A 17,651-nucleotide genomic window follows, 5' to 3' on the forward strand; every position below is an offset into this window, starting at 1 on the left:
GGTTGCTACTCCATCCATAATTATCACAACTTTAAATGAGAGATAGCGTCGAATGAATGTGGACTCTGTCTTTCGAAAAAGCAGATCGCTTTTTCAATGCGCTTTGGCAGTGTGGGTGCTCTTTTTCAGAAGAAATTTTTTCACATGATCTCTTCTGGAAACGCTTCTTCCAAAAGAAGCCTCCAGTCTAGACATAGCCAGAATCTCCCAAATCCCTTCCCCATCAGTTCTGGGTTTATATTCCCTGCCTCTCAGCTGTGTTCTGTGGAGGCCATGCCATTCTTGACATTTGTACTGTCTGAACTCTGAGAAAAGAAGCAGGGATTTTTACAGGTCTCTCTGGTTCTGTGGGACATTTAGTGCCAGTATGGTTGTAGAGGCAAGTATCATTGTATGATCCTCACTTTCATTTCCTTTTATATTACTGATTATGCCTTTTCACAAAGGCCTTATTACAAGAATCATAACACCGTACCTTCCATGATCTTCTCTCCTTCATGTCAGTAAGAGGTGCTGCAATGGTGGCAAAGTTTGGCCTTAATCACCCTGTGTTACCTTACCAATCCCAGGAACTGTCTAATGTGCTTCAGGTGATAAAAAGTGCCTCCCTATTCTGCCTGTCCTTGAGTAAATAGATTTGTGTTTTTCTCCTTTTCCTGGAGTATCATATCTCATAATCTATGGGGCCCAGCTGGCACAGTACCTCAAAAATCCCTTGTCATTGTGCTAGTAGTGTGGTTGGGAGCTCACCAATATTAGCTAATAGTCTAAATCCGGAGAACACCAGTGCTATCACCTCCTTTCCTTTCCCCCCCTCTACTTGGACCACTTTCTTAATGGGCCCTTCTTGCATGACCTAACCTCTGCAGTCCATGCTTCCCCCAGTCACATTACATGCAGGGACAAACAGTCTCTCCAGCAAAGCCCAAAGCAGAAGTGCATCCTCCAGTGCTCTCTCCAACATCTGCACTATTGGGTGGGAAGCCCAAAGCACTCAGATAGGTTCATAGATGTCTGAAGCATGTATTCACCATTGTCTGTCCCAAATTTTCCTGCAAATAATAAGGCATTGAGACAGTGCATTGTGTGATGCAGGCCAGTCTTATGCAGCGTCCAGTTATGTACCTGTAGATCTGCATATACAAAATAGAGACTGCAGTGAAACCTCTTTCAAATTCAGGAACTTGATTTGTACTCCAATGGAGGGGTTTTTTTTCCAGTCACCACGTGATAAGAATGTGAGCACAGAAGAAATTTCCTAAGTGTTGGTGTTTATAAAGTAATTGCACATATGTAATTAATTAAGAGTGGTCTGGATAATCACTGCAAGAAGGCGAAGTCAGAAACAGTTAAATATAAGATTGGCAGCTCACTAAAAAAGCACTCAAAACAAATGTTCAATGAAAGTTAGACATTTCTCCTTGCTTCCTTTTTTAATTTTCATCTTTGTCTAACCTGTAAAATAGAGTGATGAAGAAAAATCCACTGACCCCCCAAGCTGTCCCTTATCTTTACATCCTCAGATGTTTGCACACACACGATCCATAAGAGTCCAAACTGAGAGAAAACAAAACTTCTCAGAGGCAGTGAGCCTTGCTCTTTTTATAAACCCTCTTACTGTCGATTAAGTACTATGCCCATCTCCAACTCAACTGAGCATGGAAACAAGGTATATATGCTGGCAAAGGGGCATGTATACACTTCTGCTCAGCTAAGACAGGCATACCCTGATTTTGGGTCTGGTACAGAACCAGCCTATGTGTCTTGAGTACTTCCTTCTTTCAGCAAAGTAGTGGAGAGGGGACATTTTTGTGACTCCACCTCCTTGCTGGCCAGACTAGGTGTCCATGAATGTTCAGAGAAGGGAGGAAAAGAATACAAACTACGCCATTTCAAAGGTGTCTGTAATTTATCTGATTTCCCTTCTTGCTCCTCAGTCCTCTCTCCCTTTCAGAACAAGAGAAGTGGGGTTCATTTCTGCCTCAGTGCTAGTCAGTCCTGGGATAGAGCACCTTATGTATCACTCCCTGTGCTGGGCTATGCCTAAAGCATCATCTAGTCCCTAAGGGCACATCTACACTAGGAAATTATTTTGAAATAACTTCTGAAATAACTAGTTTGAAATAGCATGTCCACACTATAGGGAAACCTCAAAATTAGTCGGAGGCAGGCTCCCTTCATGTGGACACGCTATCTCGACTTAGAGCTCCAGGAAGGACTGGGGAGTAATTCTTTTGAATGACTCTGGGGAGTAGTTATTTCAAAATAGCAGCAGTGGAGCATCCACACTACCACTATTTTGAAATAACTGTTTCAAAAAAAGGACTATTCCTCGTGGAAAGCAGGAGTTGTTATTTCGAAATAACCAGCCCCTTATTTTGAAATAACAGGCTTGGTAATGTGGATGCTCTGCTTGTTATTTTGAAATAAGGGGAGTTCATTCAAAATAACTCCATAGTGTAGACTACGGCTAATTAATCATGAGATCTCAGAGAAATAGGAAAGTTTGCCAGAGATGTGTTACTGCTGGCTAAGCCATCACACACCAACCTTTGCCTCAAAACAAGAAACATTAGCTGACCTTTTAAAATGATAAACTTCTCTCTATGTTTAATCAGCAGCTGAAACATGAAGATATCTAGAAACTAATAAGCTCTTCTCTAATTTACACTAGAGTATTTAATTTTTCACATTCTAGCATGGTTAGGCATCATTTCAGTTTTTATTCATTAAGATGCTTAGAGTATTGGAATCATACCAGCCCTCATGGCAAGACAGCAAAACGACAGCACTTTCTTCAATCAATTGTTAATTGTGAGCTGCACATAAAATTGTCCTGTGCAATGGTTACATTAGAACATCAGTAAGATTATTCCCTCATCTATGAATCATCTAGATCATTCAGGGTTCTTTTAAAGAACTCTCTCATCAGATTCCTCTGAATGGTGATGCAGAGCTGGCATTTTGATACAGAGCTTAAGACTTGCTTTGCACAATTCTTCAGTTTCAGAAGGGAAATTTTAGTTTTCAATTCCTAGTTAAATGGCAGACTGTGGAATCACTCTACTGCCCACACACTCAAACAATGGATATTAGCAGCAGCAGCAGACATTAGTTAATGTGGGTAAAGTATATAGTAACATCTTTAATGGATACTAGGGGGCTGCGCCCCCTGCTCGCTATATTCATCTAGCCCCCCCCTCTCTCTGTCTGGTTTTGCTTTGCTGAGAGCGCCTGTTGATGCTGATGACAGATGATGTCATTCTGTCCCCTGACAGGAAAAACTTTGAGAGAGAGAGAGAGAGAGAGAGAGATGATAATCTAGAGGGTTTTTCTTAATTATATTATTTATCTTCAGATCGTATAAATCTTTCACCTTTTACTTTGGCAAAGTCCCATTGGACCAAATTCTGTTCTCAGATAGCTCTACATCAATATGGAAGGATTTCACGGACTTGACTGAGCAGAATTTTACTGCGGTGCTCAATGGAAATTATCTGAGGAAGGGCTCAGGACCTCAGGATCTGTCACAAGAATGCTACTGTGGTGATTAGGTGCACTTACATAGCGCTGTTCATCAGAGTATTCAAAGTGCACTGCTTTTGAGATGTAGCTGTTGCCAGATTCACTTTACTGTAACAGCAGAAATAAGCAAGATTGTCCTTTACATCATTGTTCCAGTTCTATTTAGATATCCCCTTTGCAGGGTTATACAGGTGCAGCAATTACATGCTGTTTTGAATATGTATCCCACTACGTATAGAGAAGCCTATAAAACACAAGCTGATGGGTAGTTCTTAAGTACTCAATTATGAACAGTGGAAAGTAGGATATCCTGTACATGTTGTCATTTGCCATGAGATATATTGTAAGCTATATAAACATTCTTGGTTGTTAAATATGAATAGTAATTACGTGAACAAAAATCACAGTCTTTGTTTCCATGCCAAGAATATTAGGCTGCATTAGCAGATATTTAAGGCATGCAGGAGAACAATCCGGACTCAGCTTGTAGGGCCAAAGTCTATAGTTCTTACTCAGATATTACTCAGGAAAAACTCCCATTGACTTTCATAGGAATTTACCTGAATAAGGACTAGAATACTGGGAAATAGCTTGTCTTCACTGCACTGCTTGATGTTAATGTCGGGCAGCGATAAATGGTTGTATAGGAGTTCCTGTTGATGATGTACCTACCTGTTGTCCTTTTGTTGCCTCTGAATCTACTTCTGCTGAGTGTTAATCATGGCTTATGTTGCTTGTTCAGGTTTATTCTCTTTTATGTTTTCCATTTTCACCAAACATGGTACAGCTATTTTTCTTCTGTGGTTGGACACACACAGTACATAGAATGCAGAACTTGAATTTCAGCCCAGTTTTAATTAAAACTATTAAACATACTACTGCCACAATGCACAAAAGTTGGCTCATTTGATATGAAATGTTAATCTGTAATTTGATGTCAAAGTGTGCAACTATAATGATCTAATTACTGAGCAGGTGCTGCTCTAGTGAAGTCAATGGAGATGCACCCATTTAGACCCAGGATGAGTTTGGGCCTACAAATCTTTGTGACCTACAACAGGTCTCACGTAAAATAACCAACAAAGATGTGGGTTGAAACAACATCTTGTGTGTAGATTTAGAATTGCTTTAAGGTAATATAGTTTGAATTTCATTATATTACTTAAATATTCAAATTATGACATAACCTGCTTGTAAGCAGGTTAGCTAGCTAGGTTTCCATGTAGATGCCTTATGAGCCATACCTAGCCATGGTTTATCCTCTATTCATGCTGCAGGGTACGAAATTCCTGGGTGCCAACTTGCCTATGGCAACCTAGAATTCTCCAGGGCAGGCTCGCAAAATCTTCACCTACCCTCTGGGACAGGTAATTAAAAAGTGATGTTTTGTTAAGTTATGTTTTCTTTCCAACTTTCCAAGTGATGTCAGTAACTTGTGCCTTTTCTTCATGTCAGCCTTTAGTTGCTTACACCCCAACTGTACAATATTTCTACATCAGGGAAATAGCTGCAAGATCATTTGACATTATTTTAGGTGATTGTCTCATGGCAGCCTGTAGTAATTACTACCAGTGTGTATAAAAGCTGCAATATTTTCAGATTCTTCCCTACTGTTAGGTTAGGTCTACACTACAGTCCTTTGTCAGAAAAAGCTATACAAATTGCGCACCACAATTTGCGTAACTTTTTCCGATTGCTTTTCCGGAAGAGGCTTTTCTGTATTTGGCCCAGTCTAGATGGGGACAAATGGCAGAAAAGCCTCCTCTTTCGGTGGAGCTCTTATCCCTCATAACGAGGTATACAGGGCTCCCCCAAAGAGCACATTTGATCTTCCACACAAAAAAAAAAAAAAGCGGAAGAGCAAATGCATTCCTTGGATGCAGCGGAGTTTTTCCTAGATACCGATGGTATCCCGGAAAAACCCTGCAGTGTAGTCATAGCCTCAATTAATAGCTTTTATTTTAGTGTGATTATGACAAATACATACAAATTTCATCCATTATTGATGCAACAGTAATATGACCAGATTACATTTTTAAATTGCCAATATTTACATATTTCTAGATCTGGTTTTTTGTGTGTTCTTTTACTCTTTGGTCTCCATGAGTCAGGTTCTCTCAAAGCAACAGATGCATAGATGATTAAAAGATATACTGGGGACAGACTTGCATGGAGCAGTCATGAATAATTTTAGCTTGATGCTTCTACGTAGAACATAGTCTAAAGTAAACTAAACTAATGATGTTTTCCATTTTTTCCCCATGCTTGTCTCTCATTTTCTCCTACTATCTTCATGGATTTCTCCTTTGTTCCTTTTGCTGGTATCCACCTAAAAGTTGCAGGTACCTAGAAGTAATACTGTTCACTCCTAAAAAATTTTAACTGGGACAAATATTCAAAGTGGAAAATTCATAAGACAACAAAATAATGGAAGCTTTCTTCAGAGAAATGTTGTGGTTTCCCACACTTACCAAGCTCTTAGTGCAAGAAAAAATATATCTAGGATTCTTCATATACTTCTTGGCATATCATATATGATAGGGTTTAATGAAGATGGGGGAATAACCATTTAATAAATGGACTTCTATGTTTGGTGAATATGTCAAATACTGGGGAAATGGCTTAAATTACATCACTGCAGAGGACTTCTAATTTTACCATGGTCCAAATATGAGAATAACTTTGCTTCAGGGCATCTCTGCTTCCTGTCCTGGCTAATGCAGACAGACTCTCTGTGCAGGAGCTTGCTGTACAGTATTTTTCACACCCACTGATAAATAGGGCTTCATGGGTTTGCCTGAGCATCTGCTGCCAGATGTTAGCCCTTCTGGAACTGTATGGCAATCCACAGCTTGCTAGCCTGCTTATGGACAGCTATTGACCAGTTCCTTGGTACAAATTCTGGTGAGAAGGAGAGTAGGTTTCCTGCCCCACCTTTTCTTCAGTGTATCTACACAGGAGAAGACAGAATGTAACCCTATTCTGAAAAGCCAATAGAGCTGAGTGTGTAGAATAAACCACCCACTGCTCAACTAATAAGTCATGGATTAGAACTGGGAGAACAGTTTTGAACTGATTTCACAATATGCTGAGCAATGTCAGACTTGCTAGAGGTGTACTCATTTAGATTCTTGCAGAATAGGAAACTTGTCAGTTTGCAAGACCTAAAATAGCACAGTGCAGTATATAAAACAGGGAGGTGAGGTTCAAAATAATGAGCTCATGATGACAGTACGTATCTGATTTGCCATAATAGCAAGTTGATCACCTAGCTGAAAATCATTTGCAAATGTCAGCAAACTGAAGATTCTTTTAAATACTCAGCCACACACATTTCATTCAGGTAACATTGGGGCCATTTCTGCACTCAAGTAAGCTTTTACTACTCCCATTCAACTCAATGAGTATAAAGTATATGTACCTGAGAGCCGCATTAGTTCCTGGGGAATCTGAATTACGTTTACAGGGCATAGATTGTTCAGGCTGAATAGTGTTTTTTAACTCACACTTTCGAGCTTTGGTGTTCTTAGTGTCTACAGACTGGGGATATTTATTATTGTGCTTCCAGAAACCTGGCCCAAAAGTCCCTGTTACTCACCTTCTTTCTCTCAGCATACTGTTTGGGTTATAGAACACAACCATTGGGGCTACATTGAGACTGCATCCCTCTATCGACAGAGAGATGTAGTTTAGGCACATTGAAATTGCTAATGAAGCAGGGATTTAAATATCCCGCACCTCATAAAAGAAACCTTCAATGTTTATGCTAAAACAGTTTTTTTGAAAAAAAGTGGCAGTCTAGACACGAATCTGTTGAAAATAAAGCCTTTTTTGACGCATCCTGTAAACCTCATCTTTTTGAGGAATACAGGATCTGTCGAAAAAGGCTTTATTTTCAACAGATTCGTGTCTAGACTGCCGGGGGGAGGGGGTTCAAAAAAAACCTCTGTTTCGAAACAACCCGGCGGCAATGTTTATACTAATGAGGTGCGGGATATTTAAATCCCTGCTTCATTAGCAATTTCGGTGTGCCTAATCTACATCTCTCTGTCAAAAGAGAGGTATAGTCTAGACACACCCTGGATGACAGAAATTGTAGAATGGTACATAACAGTTCTGGAGCAATTGCCAGTAGATTTTCAATATTTACCAATAGTTATCACCCAAGGCATCTAAAATGTCATGCTATTTCCCAATCTAGGCAACAGCCGTATTATCTCTGATCCCATTCTACAGTAACTGTTGGAAGATGTTTACTTTCTAAAGGTTAGCCCTGTATATTCATATTTTGGGTATAACACAAATTGCTTATGTGACTTTTTTCCGTGAAAGGTGACTAGAGTGCAAGTATGAATATTAAAAAGGAAAATCAGTAAATGAAACCTATTTATATATCGATACATTCTACATGCAGAGTGCAGAAGGAAACATTGTTCTAACTCCTTCCAGAACCAACCTCAGATGTCTTCTCCCAGAGCCAGACGAATATATACATAGCCCTTCCACTTAGCCCTCTGTAAATGCCTGTCATGAGACAAAATTCAACATCTTCCACTGTTGTATGCAGTGTTGGTGTAGCTGTGAGACAAGGTTGGTGTCACATCTTCTATTTGACCAACTTGGGCTGGTGAAAGACAAACTTTCAAGCTTACACAGAGCTCTTTGAGAGTTTGAACACTGAGTATGTTACCCAGACTTGAAGAGCTCTGTGTAAGCTCCACAGCTTATCTCCCTACCAATATGCAAAATACATAGTCACATAGGGCACCATGAAATTTTATGGTGTCCTACTCAGCTGTGTGCTGCATATGGAGTGGCACCAGCCCCATCTCCTAGCCAGACACACCACAGATACACCCTGCAGCGCTGTCCCTAGATGGGTGCAAGACTCGGGACTCCTCGCCCCTGCTCTGCTCCTATCCCTCTCACACTCCACTTCCCTCTCCACACCTTCCCTGCCCTACCCCATTCTACACCTTCCTCCAAGCCCCTTCCAGTGAATGACATAGTCTAGGAGATTAGCAGGGGGCTGGTGCTGAGAGAGAGCGAGCGAGCTTGGGCCCCTCTATCTAGCAAGTTCTTTGAATCTGGCTGCTATGTCTGAAGTAGGACAATAGTTGGTTCTTTTTCCTTATGGCAAAGCATCTTTCCATAGATTCTGCACGCACGCGCGCACACACACACACACACACACACACACCACACACCTTTTAAAGAAAGCGATAAAAGAAGATCCAATATGCCTTTGTTCATGGTACTATACACATCCTTACTATGTGCTGTATTCTGATAGGCATGCAGCTTTCTGATCCTGAAAATGAACATTTAAGATAGGCAAAAACCAAAATGGGTAGTGTGTGAGTGATCAAATAAGCTTCCTCTTAACAGAGTTGTAACAGTGTTTCAGTGTGACTCTCAAGCTATTCTAGATAGATCAAGAATAAACCTAAAGAAAAGAAAGTAGAAGATGAAGGAGGAACCATTAACATTATAGGTACCAGAGCTGATGTAACAGGTCTTAATTTCTAATAGCCTGAGGGTATGTCTACACTACCCCGCTAGTTCGTACTAGCGGGGTAATGTAGACATATCGCACTTGCAAATGAAGCCCGGGATTTGAATTTCCCGGGCTTCATTTGCATAAGCGGGGAGCTGCCATTTTAAAACCCCGCTGGTTCGAACTAGGCTTCCTAGTTCGAACTACCGTTACTCCTTGTGAAATGAGGAGTAACGGTAGTTCGAACTAGGAAGCCTAGTTCGAACTACCTAGTTCGTGCCCCGTGTAGCCGCGCTGCACGGGGTTCGAACCAGTGGGGTTTTAAAAATGGCGGCTCCCCGCTTATGCAAATGAAGCCCGGGAAATTCAAATCCCGGGCTTCATTTGCAAGTGCGGTATGCCTACATTACCCTCCTAGTTCGAACTAGGAGGGTAGTGTAGACATACCCTGAGGGACTGGAAGAAGTACTTTTTTTTTTTTTTTTAAACTGCAAGCCAAAACAATTATTGTCAACTCTGACTCCTGGAGAAGTTGTGTTAAGGCGATTTGGTGACAATCAGGGATTCTTTATGAACTGCCTAGAGGTCTACCTTTAATGTTGTTATCCCCATTTCTTATTCTTTTGCCATTTTCTTCTTCTTACTCATGACTTACAAGTCTGAATTCCCTGGAGAAATAGAGGGCAGACCAATGGGAGTTCCTCTGACATTTAAAAATATATATATAAAAAGTAGTCAGTGTTCATAATAACAACTTAAACTGACTCGCAACAGTGACAGGCAACTTCCCAAGAGTCTTTGTTAGGCAAGTTGAGCTACTTGTTACAAATGAATGATCTGACAGACTCAGCCCTTCCTCCTCTTTGTGAATCATCCTTATGCTGCAAAGGTAATTCTGTTTTTCACAAGTTTTTACCAAATAGTTTATGCAAACATATATCAGCGTTTGGGTTATTCACAAATAACCAAAGTAAAAAGTTTGTGATGCTTGGTGTACGATTGCTCTTCTAGTGGATTTTTTCCCCTCTGATTTGATTACTAGAATTTTTAAGACTGGATAATAGAGAAAAGTAAACAAGAGAATACAGTACAGGATCAGGGTAGTTAAACACTAGAACAAATTGCCTAGGGAGGTTGTGGAATCTCCATCTCTGGAGATATTTAAGAGCAGGTTAGATAGATGTCTATCAGGGATGTTCTAGATGGTGGTTGGTCCTGCCGTGAGGGCAGGGGACTGGACTCAATAACCTGTCAAGGTTCCTTCCAGATCTACTATTTTATGATTCTATGACCTTTGTACAAAACCCACTAATATCACACATGAATAGAGTGCAGTTGTTCTCCATTTATGCAAATGTTTGCAAATAGGCAAAATAACCACTCACAACTGAAATGCATATTCACAAAGTATGTCCATCTCAGCCTGCATTGTAGTTAGTAAGAGACAGGAGGCAGGGTCACATCTTTCCTCCTTGCTCTGCATTTTGTTCTTCTCTTGAATCTTCTTTTCTAGCTGTTCACTCTTATTTTCCCCAACTTACACAGACAAATTCAAAAGACAAAAATTAGATGCCTTCACTCAAGCGCCATTAGACCTATTTGCATCTAGGGTTTGCCAGGACACAGCAGTTGCATTTCATAAAATAAATTCTAAGTTTCAAAGTATGGTTTTGTTCTAACATGGAACTAAAACAAGAGCTTTTGACATTTTGTCATGGAAACGCAAGAGAGAAAGATCTCAGAACAGCAAATAGCCTGGTGGTTATAGGACTCACCTGCAATGTGAGAAACCCTGTTTAAGGGCCTGAGTCCTAATCAAGGAGTGCATGGACTTGAATCTGAGTCTTCCAATTCCCAGCTAAGTACACTCTGGCTTTGTCTACACTGCAGGGTTATTGCACAAGAAACTTTTTGCAGAAGAGATCTTCCACAAAAACTTCTTGCACAAAAGTGCGGCCACATCTCAAAAGCGCATCACAAAAGCAATGTGCTTTTGCACAGAGAGCATCCACACTGCATGGACACTCTTGCACAAGAAAGTTCTGCTTGCCATTCACAGAATGGCCATCAGATCACCTGTGCTTTTTGTGATAGGCTCTTTTAGAGCAAGAAACCCCTGTTGAACGTCCGCACACACCTTTTTATACAAGAACTCTTGTGTAAAAAGGAGTTATTCCTCATAGAAAGAGGTATACCTACACCACAACAAGCCCTCTGTTCTGTCGATTGACTATAGATTTTCTTGCACAAAAACACGAGGTATGGATGCTCCACAGGTTTTTGCGCAAAAACCTTGTAGTGTAGACATAGCCTAAGAGTACATCTACACAAACATTATTTTGAAATAACTAGCTTTATTTCAAAATGACTTAGTCCGCATCTACAGAGCAGGCAGTTATTTCAAAATAATATCGAAATAGTTTTTCAGCTTGAAAGTTACTCCAACTTCTGTAAACCTCATTGTATGAGGAGTAAGGGAAGTCAGAGGAAGAGTGCTCTAATGCAAAATAAGTGTTCTGCAGACGCTCCCAATTTTGAAATAAGCTATTTTGAAATAAGGTACGCAATTGATGTAGCTTATTTCAAAATTAAGCCCTGCTGTGTAGATGCACCCTAGGCGCTAGGCTACTCAAGAGTAGAACAGTCTCTTCCCTAAAGATATTCCATCCTGGTACTGAGTAATATGTTCACTGAAATCTTTAAAAAAAAAAATTCAGGTTTGACAAAATAGCACTTTTGATGGAGAAGTTTCCATCAAATTCCATATTTGACAGAAAAATTGAGCAGCTTACAGCCTTTCGCTACAATCTATTTAAATATGTCAGTTGGTAAGGAAGTCAGTCTAGACTCTAAAGAGAATCTAAGTAGGATAAATTCGGGGAGGGGAAAGAAAATATAAATTATGATAGTTTAGACTTCCGCTGTACTAAGAGTTTGTCTCTCAGCTATAACAACACTGCAAAGTGGAGTTGGGGGAGAGTGAGGTAATACATTTTAATGGATCAGCTTCTGTCAAGGTATAATGGCTGGCATGATGGGGGTGGCGTCTAGTGGGTAAAGGGTAGCAGGGGATCCTGGGCCCTGCCGCTCCACCAGGATCTGGCCTATAGCTCTGTGGGAGTAGCCAACATCAGGCACCCAGTAGCACCTTAGTACAGTCCTCTCTGGGCCATTTCTTGCCCTTCCACTCTATAATTCAAACTTGTTCAGACTGTACCCAAGATAATGTAAAACAAACATAGTCCCTCTAGTCAGGCTGGCTTCTAGCAGATTGGCTCCTCTCTGCTCAGAAGAGCAGCTTCCATACCCTTAGAAGCTCCTAGGGCAGGACCTTCCCCCTACCTAGTCAGGTGCTTTTTAAGCCCCATCTCCATCTGGAGCATGCACTACAGGGGCAGGTTGTCTGAAACCAGAGCCCTTCCTTAACCCTGTCATTGTACCGCAGGGGTTACACCCCATGTCACATGGGGGGAAAGAGACAAGCTTTGCTACACAGAGCTCCTCTTCAGAAGAAAGTTTGTCTCTTTCCCTAGCAGAAGCGGGTCCAATAATATTACCACCTCACCCACCTTGTCTCTCTAATTCGACTTCGTTAGTCACTTTTGACGTAAGCCATAAGCCTTCTGATTTTTTTGTGTGGCACATTCATCTGTCTCATATATACTACTTTATTTCACTCAGGTATTTAACCCTGAAAAGTGTGTTTTCAGCAAAACTGGCTATCTTGTTAATAAGAGCTGGAGATGTATTTTGAAGACTCCAGATACAAATCAAGTTAACAGAAATATTAAATCACTCTTTGGAGATCTGACTCAGATTTTCTGTGCAGGAGAATTATATAAATTGCAGAGACTGGCATAGCTAGCAGCGCTGCTTATGATACAGTATGAATATCATGATTTATAGCTCTAAGTTATTTCCTCCCCATCAGCTATGCTGCACGCTGGATTCCTCGGTGTTTGACAGAATAAAATATTCCCCAAAATAGAGATTTGGATTCCCCACTGCTCACTGTTATTTGGGTAAGTCTTGTCCTCTGCAGTTCTCAACACATTAGGGAAACTGGACTGCCTGGTGAAGAGACTTCATTCAGTAACTTTCGGTATGTCTACACTACCCCCCTAGTCATTCGGAGTTGCAAATGAAGCCCGGGATTTGAATTTCCCGGGCTTCATTTGCATGGAACGAGGTGTACAGCTAGTTCGGAATAGGAAGCCTAATCCGAACTAGCTAGTCTGTGCCGCGTGTAGCCATGCGGCACGGGGTCCAAACTAGCCGGCATTTAAAAATGGCGCCGGCCGGCATCATGCAAATGAAGCCTGGGAAATTCAAATCCCGGGCTTCATTTGCAACTCCGAATGACTACATTACCCCCCTAGTTCGAACTAGGGGGGTAGTGTAGACATACCCTTTGGGTTTTAAATTTATTCCTGAAAGCTGTAATTTTATTCATCATGTTCCAATTTGAGCCAATAAGAGCCTTTGATTGCTGATATTATATATAGAATAGAACAGTGTTTCCCAACCAGTGTGCGGTCAACCCCAAACAGGGGGAGGAGGCAGGTAAGAGACTTGGGGCGGAGTCTTGGGGAGGGGGTGGCATAAGGGTGGGGTCTGGGGCAGAATGGAGTCAAGTTGAGCATATCCCACTGGAGAGGAAGTTGATGCCGACATCCTGAGTTGTCTCAGAATCTTTGCTAGGAATTGATCCTTTAATCCCAGGTATAGTATGATTCTGAAGACATTGGAGAGGAGTTCTGCAGAGCTCCTTATCCCCTCTAGGGTACCCCAAAGGCTGGGCATGTCTTCAGAAGGTTCTATTCCAGAACCGGATGAGCCAGTACTAACATGTCTAGGTATCCACAGTGGTCATGGACACACATGACGGTGCTAGTGGAGTTTTTCATGTTTGCTTTACTTTCACATAAGTAGGGTGACCAGATGCATCATTTTTAAAGGGACAGTCCTGTGTTTAAGCCTTCCTGCATTTATCCTGACTTTTTTTTTTAAAATGGGCAATTTCTCACGTATTTTCTTTTTCTCCCCTCCCATCAACACTGGTGCATCCTACTGCTGGCCAGATCCTTGCTCATCAGCTGCCCACCCACTAGCAGCCAACAATGGGGGTGAGAGCGCAAAGCTGGTGATCAGGCAAAGCTGCAACATGTGGGGCTGCTGCTCACCTTACTGTGAGTGCAGTCCTAACTGCATGCCAGTCTTGGCCAGCTGGCTCTCACCCCATTCCATCTCCCTGCTTCCAGCGAGCACTGGCTGCTTGCTTTGGGGGCCTGGTGAATATGGGCTGGCAGTGGCCAGTTACGTGTTGCCTCTGCTGCCCACCAAATGGCCCATTACATGCTTTCTCTCTCACCGTCCTTTCCCTGATGTGACTGTTCATCGGATAGCCCTGTTGCTCCTCCTCATCCTTTCCAGCAGGGTGTGCCTCACTCCCAGCACTGTGCAGAGAATCATCCCCTGGTCTGATCATTCCGCTCGCTAACAGCCTGGCTGGCAGGCCCCTTCCTTCCCCCACGGCCTCTGGGGGTATGTCTAGACTACATTGTTTTTTCGAAAAAACTTCACCTGCGTCCACTCTGCAATCGTGTTCTTTCGAAATTAAATCGAAAGAATGCCGGGGGGGTTTCAACATGGGTAAACCTCAAATTACAAGGAAGAACGCCTTTTTTGAAAAAGCTCTCTCGAAAAAAGGCATGTGTGGATGCAGAACAGGGATATTTTTTCAAAAGAAGAGGCAGTCAAAAAAGCACAGGTACCCTGGTGGCCATTCTGTGAATAGCAATCAGGGCTTTCTTTCAAGAGAGCATCCATGCAGTCTGGATGCTCTCTTTCAAAAAAGCAGATGGTTTTGATCCAGTTTTTTTAGGTGTGGATGCTCTCTTTCGAAAGAAACTTGCTGTCTAGACGTACCCTGGCTGGACTGGCACCCAAAGAGACCCTGAGGCCCAGGGTGCTGTCCAGGAGGAGCCAAGCCCTGCATGTACCAAAGCCCCGCACAGCGCTAGCACAGGGAAGCTTCTCTGCCCCTCAGCTAAGCTCTGCAGTGGTGGGGAGGAAGCTATTTCCAGCTTGTTTGCTCTCCAATCCTGCAGGATCCACAGCAGCCCCTCAGGCAAGGGCATAGCACCCTCTTCACACGCTGCTCCCACCTGCCCTTAGAACATGCTGGGATGTGCTGTCCCTTAGTCACCTCTCTGGCCAGGTTCACTGAAGCCCACCCAGACAGATTCTCTGAGCCCTGGAGCACAATGCAGGCTTAGGGATTAACCCCTTCCTGTCCACACTTAACCCAGCCACCCCCTGTTCCCCGGCTAATGTCAGCAGCCAGCAGCAGCTTGGAGATATTAGTTGCCTTTTGACACTACCCAGGCAGGGAGGGACACACTGCTTCCAACCACAAGTGAGTGAGGGTGTGGAGAGGGAAGAGATGGCTTCTGCAAAATCATGAGCCAAGTCATTCTTCCCCAACCTACACCTGTCTACAGCTGGAAGCAGCTCCCATCCCGTCCCTCTTGCACAGTGCTGAAAGGCTGCTGCTGGCCATACTTTGGTGTGAATCCTGACAAATCTAGGGAGGAGGACCTGAGACCCAGCAGCCCCCCCCCCCCCGCACACACACACACACACACACGCACGCATATTGCCTTGAGAAGAGGCAACACCCAGTACCAGTAGAGGCGGGTCCATGCCAGCAGCCCAGCCAGGCATGGAGGTTGGAGAGCACTGAGCAGGGAGGGTTGGGTCAAACTGGTCAGTCACGGGCATCTCCCTGAGAGCGCGCTGAATGGGAGTATGTGTGTGTCACTTCTCTCCATGCAATCCTTAAAAATAAGAAGGTAAAGGAAGACATTAACTACTCAATATTTCTTTTTAATAGGGGCTCAGTCAATTTGATGTTAGTTTGAACATTTGTACTGCACAATTCTGATTGATTGACATTGAACTCACTTGAATACATGTAATTTTATCAGGTATCCTGCATCCAGCATAGGAAAATAGGGTCACCCTACACATAAGCATATTGATAAACTATGTTTTAAATTTTGGAACATTGCCATTTGCTGAGAATAACGTGATGAAAGGTCTGCAAACACGAGGCAAAATAAAAACATCCTGCTGCAAGAGGTTCCCTGTAGACAGGATAAATATTTAGAAACGTATTGATAGTCCATATTTTAAAGAGAGATTTTAGCTAATCAAAATGGATAATGGTTTGGAAACTATTAGTTACCACACAGAAGTGCTTTAGAGATCATTAGCAGAAGTGAAGAACCACAGATACAACAGTTATTCCTTTCTTGGATTTTGGATTCTATTTTGCCATTCCTTGCTCATTCAAAACTTATTGCTGGAGAAGATGTGAGTTTTGGGAAGGAAGGAATTGCAGGATTAGAATCTTTCTGAGCGGTACTACAAAAGGGGCTACATATTTGCACTTAGACCCGGTCTACACTATTTGGTTAGGTTGAGGCAAAGCAGCTCATATCAACCTAGCTGTGAAAGTGCTTCAATTAAATTTGGCTCCTGCAAACATAAGTCCCCTGCTATGTGAACTTAACAAGACCACCTCCTCAAATAACAGAGTCGGGATCAATGTAATTAGTTTGACAAAGGGTCAGTGTAGACACTGAGGGCATGTCTACATTATTTCTAAATAACAAGGTAAGCATCCACTCTACCAAGCCTGTTATTTCAAAATAATGAGCTTGTTATTTCAAAATAATAACTCCTGCTTATGAAGAGGAATAAACTTGATTTGAAATAGTTATTTCAAAATAATAATTCCTGAAATAACTTATTTCAAAATAACCTGGTAGTGTAGGCATAGCCAGAGTTATATATATTGCTTGTTACTGGCCTCCAGGTGCTGTCCCACAATGCCCTAAACTGACAGCCATGGTCACCTTTGTGAACTTCACTGGCCAGGGATCAGGTAGACAGGAAGTCTTCCCCTTTAAAGCTCTGCAATTTTTTGAAATTCCATTTCTTGGTTGCCCACCTTAGCAAACACACCTAACAGGTCTGCATTGTTGATTGTAACTGCCCACCTGACCATGCCTGCTACACACTCCAGATTGTGCTCCTGCCTGGAGTACACAGGAAGTGTTGGATCTCCTGGACCTGTAGAGAGAAGAGACTTTGTAGTCACAGCTTAAACCAGCCGCAGAAATGTTGACACCTATGTGCAGATTGCTCAGGGGATGCAGGAGAAGGGCTACAACAGGAACCAACATCATTGCTGCATGAAAACCATGGCCAGGGAGGCCAACGCTCGATCTGGTACAAAGTCCTAGACCTGCCACTTTTACAAAACCCTACATGTCATCCTTGGCAGAGACACTATCACCACCCCCAAGAGCATCCTGAGGCGGCTGAATGCCAGGCTTCTTCCATGAACAGTGAGGAGGTGGAGGAGTATGGGGGACAGGTGACTGGGGAATCCAGTTGTACAGCAAACCAGGACCTTTTTTTGACACCACCCCAGTCCAGCCTGTCCCAACAGTTGAGCATGAGCGAATCTGATGAAGGGGAAGGAATCTCTGGTGAGTGTGCTGTTTACTTTCAAATTACAGGGAAGGCACCCCCAAATTAGCAGGACACCTCTTTTGAT

The 17,651-nt window shown here is 42.5% G+C and overlaps 1 protein-coding gene across 1 annotated transcript in view; it reads left to right on the plus strand.

The window, feature by feature from the left end:
• The first annotated feature begins 4,806 nt into the window (after nucleotides 1–4,806).
• Nucleotides 4,807–17,651, plus strand: part of BEGAIN (brain enriched guanylate kinase associated) — a 118,425-nt gene continuing 105,580 nt past the window's right edge. Inside the window, exon 1 of the mRNA XM_075926563.1 lies at nucleotides 4,807–4,892. The gene's annotated coding sequence lies outside the window, so the exon portion shown is untranslated. The remainder of the gene's footprint in view (nucleotides 4,893–17,651) is intronic.

The sequence above is a fragment of the Pelodiscus sinensis genome, chromosome 4, assembly GCF_049634645.1.
Source record: "Pelodiscus sinensis isolate JC-2024 chromosome 4, ASM4963464v1, whole genome shotgun sequence".
Lineage (NCBI taxonomy): Eukaryota > Metazoa > Chordata > Testudines > Trionychidae > Pelodiscus > Pelodiscus sinensis.